This window comes from Nelumbo nucifera, chromosome 2 (genome assembly GCF_055504915.1).
Source record: "Nelumbo nucifera cultivar China Antique chromosome 2, China Antique-T2T, whole genome shotgun sequence".
NCBI classification, from domain to species: domain Eukaryota; kingdom Viridiplantae; phylum Streptophyta; class Magnoliopsida; order Proteales; family Nelumbonaceae; genus Nelumbo; species Nelumbo nucifera.
The window spans coordinates 45602023-45608785 of record NC_142650.1 but is presented as its reverse complement, the minus strand read 5'-3'; the positions used below and the strand labels follow the sequence as shown (position 1 = coordinate 45608785).

Genomic DNA, 6763 nt, shown 5'->3' with positions numbered 1-6763 from the left:
TTATTTTTCTGCAATTTCTACAAAATTTGGTATCTCTACATGACGATGGTGTGACGCAGAAGATGAAATTTCACGGTCTTATATTTTTCTTCATTTTCTACAATTTTCTATAAATTCTGTTATATTATTGTGTAGCATTTGTTATTTTTGTGCATTCTTATGATTTTTTGTAATTTTTCTGCAATTTCTGTTATTTTTGTTCATTTTTATGTTATTCTATAATTTTTGTTATATCGTTTAGCATTTTTTTTTTGTTTTTTGCAATTTTTGTTGGTTTATTGCATTTTCTGTTTTTATAATTTTGTGCAATTATTATTATTTTCTGTAATTTTTATTTTTTCTTTAATTTATATTATTTCCCCCAATTTTCTATGTTTTTATAATTTATGATTTTATGTTTTTTTCTACGAGTTATATAGGTCACATTTAATGAATAATAGATTAACGGTTGGGTGGATTGGATTGGATCAAAGGTGGTTTGGGTTGAATTCATCCATTTAATTTAATATTTTTTTGATAAATATCCATTTAATTTAATGTTAATGGGTTAGATGGTTTCCGCCCAATTGCGACCCCTAGATTTAGCACAATGTATTCAATCTACTTGTCCGCTCTTCCAAAGCTGACCTGTTTCATGTCTCGAGTAGCCCCATGTCAATCACCTCAAGTCCTCTACATTTGGATTTACAGTTTTATCATAGCAAGTTCAAAAAGTGAATGAATTAAAATAGTTCAAAAAAACAAATATTGGCAAGGAGAAACTTGAGCTTTCAAATAATTCAAAAGACAAATATTCAGGCGATTGTTTCAAAGGAAGTTGTTGCTTAAGGTTACTGAAAAACTTGAGCTTTTTTTGTTTATATTTTGGTTCTGGTTTCCTAGAGTCGAAGTGGTTTTACTGCCATTGAGAGGGGGAAATCTGGCGGGTGAGGGTTTCTGGTCCAAGATTTGGTCTTTGGAAAACCATGATGCTGGAAAAGGTATGATTATGAATAATGTATGATATAGAAAGAGCTTTCACCAATCAAACCAGAAACCACCTTTCGCGGCGGCAAAAGCCCAACCTATCCAAACCCAGTCCATTTGGGTTAGGGTCGAATTTGGGTCAAGAGGGTTAGGATTGGTTGGGTTGAGGTTATCCACAGGGTGGTGGTTTCATTCTGCAACTCTGCTGTCTGCTCACCACCTCCGCCTCTTACTTGTTTGCTTCGAATACATGGAAGCGTTTATCGTAGACTCAGGTATATCTCCCTCTGCTCCTCCCTCCTTCTTCTTCTTCTTCTTCTTCTTCTTCATGTTGCCTTTCTTTTTCCATGACTAGAGCAAGAATTGATGGCTACTATTTTCATTGTGTTCTTAGCCACCATTCCATCCCCCAACCCCCCTTCAATCAATAGTTATAGTGGCTCTGGTGTACCAGGGAATTTTCTTTGTTTGTGAGAGTACAACAGTCTAGAGTACATCAGTCTAGGGCGTCTAAATGTTCCTCTTCTTCCTCTCTCGCTCTCTCTTATTAATGATCTGGGATTCATGTATGCTTCCTATTTTCTATTTTCAGTTCTTGCATTCTGTTTACAGATTCAAAGTTGTGCAATAATGGACTGTTATAATGGTGAACATAAGACTAATTTACCTTTAATAAGCAACAGAATAACTGATCAATTTCTTTTTTCTTTTCATTTTCTTTTTTATCATTGATAGATCAACGAAGGGACATACTAGTGACTTCCCAGTTCAAGGGTGTGAAACAATAAGGTCCCTTGCTATCTTTTTTGGGATGGTCTGTGGCTCTAAATAAAATTTTAACAAGAGAGAATTTAATCAGAAGAGGCATGGAGATGGATAATATGGATTGTGATGTTCTGTGTAGCAGGTGCATGGAAACATCAGATCACTTGCTACTTCATTGCAGTTTTACCTGAAGGATATGGGTTGGTATGTTGAATCTGTTTGGGGTGGAGTGGTGCTTTTCGGGTGATTGGAAGAGCTTCCTTGGTGCATGGTGTTTAAAAAGTTTGAGCAAAGAGGGTAAGGTGGTTCGGGGAATTATACTGCCAGCAGTTGTTTTTGAGCTATGTGGGGTGAAAGAAATGGCGGATTTTTTGAGGGTAAACAGGGCTCAATAGAGGATGTAACCAAGAAAGTGTTGGGTATTCTGTTTAATGAGAAAAATTACAACTTTTTTTTAGCTAAAGGAAATCTTTTTGTTATGGGTCAGTCTTGAATAGGGCTCAGGATATTTATTTTGATTGTATATCCTGTGTACAGAACCTCTTTGTACAGGGGGTGGCTTTTTGTATTACATCTTTTTGGAAATGGAGTAGTTGCTTTATATTTTTCGAATTTTGTTTGATGAGATATAGATGGAATATAATAGTACTATAAGCTCCTCTTCAGGAGTAAAGATTGATCCAATGGGCCCATCTACTCCCAGTTTTATACAACTATGCAAGAAAGGTAGAGCCTCAGTACAACTCATCTTGATTTGCCCTTGCCCTTGCTAGTGAATCTGTTAAATCATTGTCAGATCATCTAATCCACCTGAACCAGGTGTTGATCCTTTGGGCTAAGGGTTGGGCCTCCCTAACTGCATGCTGATGTAACTATGGAACTTCTTCACCATTTTGCTCCATCCAACCACCACTTGGGTATCTCCCTCAATTTCCAAATGAAAAGTAGATCAGAGAAAGACTGAGTTGAAGTACCTGAAGAAGTGAGGACATCTCTGTTATAATGTCATCATCATCTCTTATGCGGTTTCTAAATATTTCATTAAAGAAGTGATAGCAACTTCATGCACAAATGCTCGATAACGGACAGCTTGCTTGGTGAGAAAGATTTCTTTTTTATATTTCTTTAGGTCATCCATGGAAAGATCTAGGATATTTTGATATATTTCTTTCTTTTTTCTTCATTTTTCTCTACAAGAATCATATATTTGGAAATTTTTAGTTCATTTTGCAGCTTCTTTCTCTCCACCCTCTTTATCTTCTAGTAATATATTCTCCTATCACTTGTAGGAAAAGAAAGAAATGCCTATTTTGCATTCCTTAAAATATTATTGATTTTTCATGACATCTGGTTCCCTTCTTGAAAGCATGCAGGATTTCCTTTTGATGCTCAGAATGCATGGAATTACACCTCCATCACCATTATCAAGTTTTGGATATAGTTGGGTTAAGCCTGTAGCTCAATTTATTGATGCTTTGAACTGCAACCATATGGTCATTTGTTCGGTCCCAGCTAATCATAGGGAAGTCTATGGACACATAACCTACGACTTCTATGTAGTTGAACTTGTGGTTCTTTTTGGGATGAGTACTCTAAACTTGAGAATATGGTAATTACAAGCTTGAGTATAATGTTTCATAAAATCGATGCAAAATCAATATCTGATCATTGGAGTCCATACGATATGGGTGTACTGTCTGATAACTATATAAAGGACAGAGATGGTTGCATTTACCATCGAGATTGTGTTTCTTGCAATATAATGATCAGGGGTTGCATCAAGAACCATAGGACCAGAGATGCAAGGGAGATATTTGACAGAATGTATCACAGGAACACTGTTTCTTGGAATTCCATGATAATGGCATACACCCACGAAGAAAGATGCATATTGCATTGAAACTCTTCCTAATCATGCCTGACAAAGATGTCATTAGCTGGACCACTATAATTTCTGGGCTTTGCCATGATTCACGAACTGAAGATGCATGGCAATTATTCAAGCAAATGCCAGAGCCCAACTCCATTTCTTGGCCTTCGGTTATATCAAGTTTCTAGCAAACTGGATTGGTTGCTGATACTTTGATTCTCTTCAAGGAAATGCTATCTGCAGGAATTCAGCCAACTCCCCATTCCTTTACTAGTGCTTTGACTGCTTCAGCAGATTTAGCTGCACTATCCATTGGTCAACAACTTTACTCTCAACTGATTAAGAGAGGATTTGAGATCAACACCCATGTTGGAAATTCAGCCATTTGTATGTTTATAAGATCTAGTAGTTTCTATGATTCTAGGCGCATTTTTGTGGTTATTCCCAGACCTGACCTCATTACCTGGAATTCTATCCTTACAGGTTATGCACAACATGGATATGGAGATTGATCATGGGGTCCCTCCTCTTCCTGTGCATTATGCATGCATGGTTGATGCCCTTGCACGTGCTGGGCTTATAAGAGAAGCACTTGATATGATTTTGAAAATGCTCTTTGAACCTGTAGCTATCTTTTGGAAAACATTGCTGAATGGTTGTAGGCAAGGGTCAAAGTATCGATACATATCGGCCCGTATTGGCCGATACGTATCGTGCCGGTGGCTTCCTGATACACCCATACAGGGGGTGTATTGGGGTTCTGACTAGTTCAGGGTGTGGAGGAGCCTTAAACCGCCCCCCTGAACCGGTTTTGAAAAAGAAAATAAAATAAGGGTTGAAAACACTATCGGTATCACCTGATACACCCCTACTGGCGTATTGGGTGTATTGATATTTTGAACCTTGGTTGTAGGATTTGGGGAGATTTGAAATTAGGTGTATTTGCAGCTGAAAAGATTTTAAAACTTGAACCATGTAATTCAAGCGCATGCTTAATGGTGATTGAGATGTATGCATCTATTGGGAGATGGGTGGAGATTTCAGAGATTATAAGATGTATGAGGGGAAGAGAGGCAAGAAAGGAGTTAGGTTAGAATTGGGTTGAAATAAAGGGGAAGGAACACTTGTTCACTACAAAGGATGAAACTCATGTTGCATCAGATAGTATTTACATGATCCTTGAGTTGTTATCCTACGATGTTTGTAAAGTATCTTGAGATTGATAGCATGAAGCAATGTTAAACCAGTGAAAAAGAACATGGGGCTCTCATTTGGTTGGCAAATGTGCCTGTGAATGCCAAAACCATTGGTTGTTGCAGGTCGGAACTTTAGAAGTTGTTTTTGTGCTGATAGTAGGGTTTGTTAGCAAATCCAAACCTGGAAGGCAATAGAAGTGCACTATCTCAGTATCTTGTACCAAAGCCAGTGAGACTAGATGGAAAATGTATCATGGCAAACAAGCAATTCCAAGCAGTTAGTGCTGTCATGGATTTGGATTCGTTTTGTTTGTTAACCAGACCCATCTTAGAATCATCAATTATCTTTATTCTCTTTATACATTACAGAAATTACAGAAACAAGTTGTACAAGCCTAATTGGGTTTATTTAAGTGATGATTGAATCGGACTGCAAACAAGCGATAGATTCCATAATTAAGCCGCCTTCTTGGGTTTTTTCTCTCCTGGCTGCTGTCTGGAACGATATTTTGTCTTTCTCTGCAAACTTTAGTGTTCGTTTTGTTCACGTTCAAAGGGAGTGCAATATTCTGGCCCATGAGTTGGCAGGTTCCCTGGCCCGGGGTGTGGGTCTTCCTGTTTCTCTTTCTTAATGAGATAATTCTTATTTACCAAAGAAAAAAAAAATAATTGATGGTTTTTAAATTGTTGAAGTTCGTTTGCTTAATACTTAACCAGAAATAAAGGATTAACATGTTAGTAATGTGGTTTTTTCTCTTTGCTCTTTTTAGACAACCTATGTTTAAAGTTATGAAGATGTTGATCAAATATCATTTGGACATTCGATATGTTACTGAGAGGAGATGTAAACGCATGCCTTACTATTCGCCCTTTCCCCCCCGTATTTGAATGAACCAGAATTTCCCATTCAACTTGGCGCTTCTAAGCGACCCTGTATGGATGGGCACTTATGTTGTATGCATCCCACTTCTTTACTTATGGGGCTTATTTAAATTCTGGGCCAAGCCCATAGTGAAAAATACCGAGAGTTAGAAAAAAAATTGCAGGCTAGTAAGGTTGGTTTATCTCTTTGTTTACTTTTCTGTCATTCAAACCACGGTCCATGGATCATGGATGTGCCTTTACATTTGTAGGAGGATTTGGCACGACTACGCCAGGCAGTGCCGAACCACTTCAGGGAGCACTTCTGCATCATTCGTTTTCCTTCGATGAGTTTCCACTTTTATTTCAGTTATGAGCAGTTATAGCTGCTTTCTTACTGTTAAACTTTAGAATTATTTTTTTCTTATAAAAATCTATAATAGAATTAATTTGATGGAATTAAGTATTATATTTGAGACTTAATTCTTTAACTGCTTTTCAGTGGCTCTAATAGAGATGAAGCAACTAGAAACTTGTCTCTCTGCTTGGTCGAATTAATTCTATTATAGATTTTTCTAAGTAAATATACACCTTACAAGTGTTATAAGATAATAGGATAATTTTGCAGAGGGGCGCATTGATAACATTATTCTTATTAGATTATTGTGATCAACTAGAATTCCATGGTTTAGATTAGATGTTCATGCGGTAGTCAAGTTTTGTCTATATCCCTATAAATAACATTAATTATCCATAAAACATGACATTTGTACAGTTGACATATTTATGAAGGTAATAAAATATTAAAAAATTGCCATGGTATATATAAAATATGGATCAAGTTCATAATTTTATTCTAATCCCGGTCATGGGTCTTTACCAATTCAGTTCCAAAATTAGCAAAAGTGGTTTTAAATTAAATTAAAATAAAAAAAAAAAGACAAGGATATGAGCTCAATGATTTTAGAACAGCTTTAGTATTCTGAATCTTTGACTTAAAGTGTAAGAAAATTTATTTTATACTTTATAATAGAGAAATGGATACCAACCTCATGTTTTGTTATCATTAACAATGAATTAATAGGCACTAAACCAAGTGAAATAG

General features: G+C 36.4%; 1 long non-coding RNA gene across 3 annotated transcripts; it reads left to right on the top strand.

Moving 5' to 3' along the window:
* The first annotated feature begins 385 nt into the window (after positions 1–385).
* Positions 386–6149, top strand: LOC104602605 (uncharacterized). Of its 3 annotated transcripts, none has more exons than XR_016082028.1 (3): positions 386–1241; positions 1702–2828; positions 5931–6149. It is a non-coding gene; the product is annotated as an uncharacterized LOC104602605 (long non-coding RNA). The 3 variants fall into 3 exon arrangements; XR_016082027.1 differs by lacking the exon at positions 5931–6149 and adding an exon at positions 3098–5481 and having other exon boundaries at positions 388–1241; XR_736100.3 differs by lacking the exon at positions 5931–6149 and adding an exon at positions 3105–5481 and having other exon boundaries at positions 392–1241.
* Positions 6150–6763: the final 614 nt, after the last annotated feature.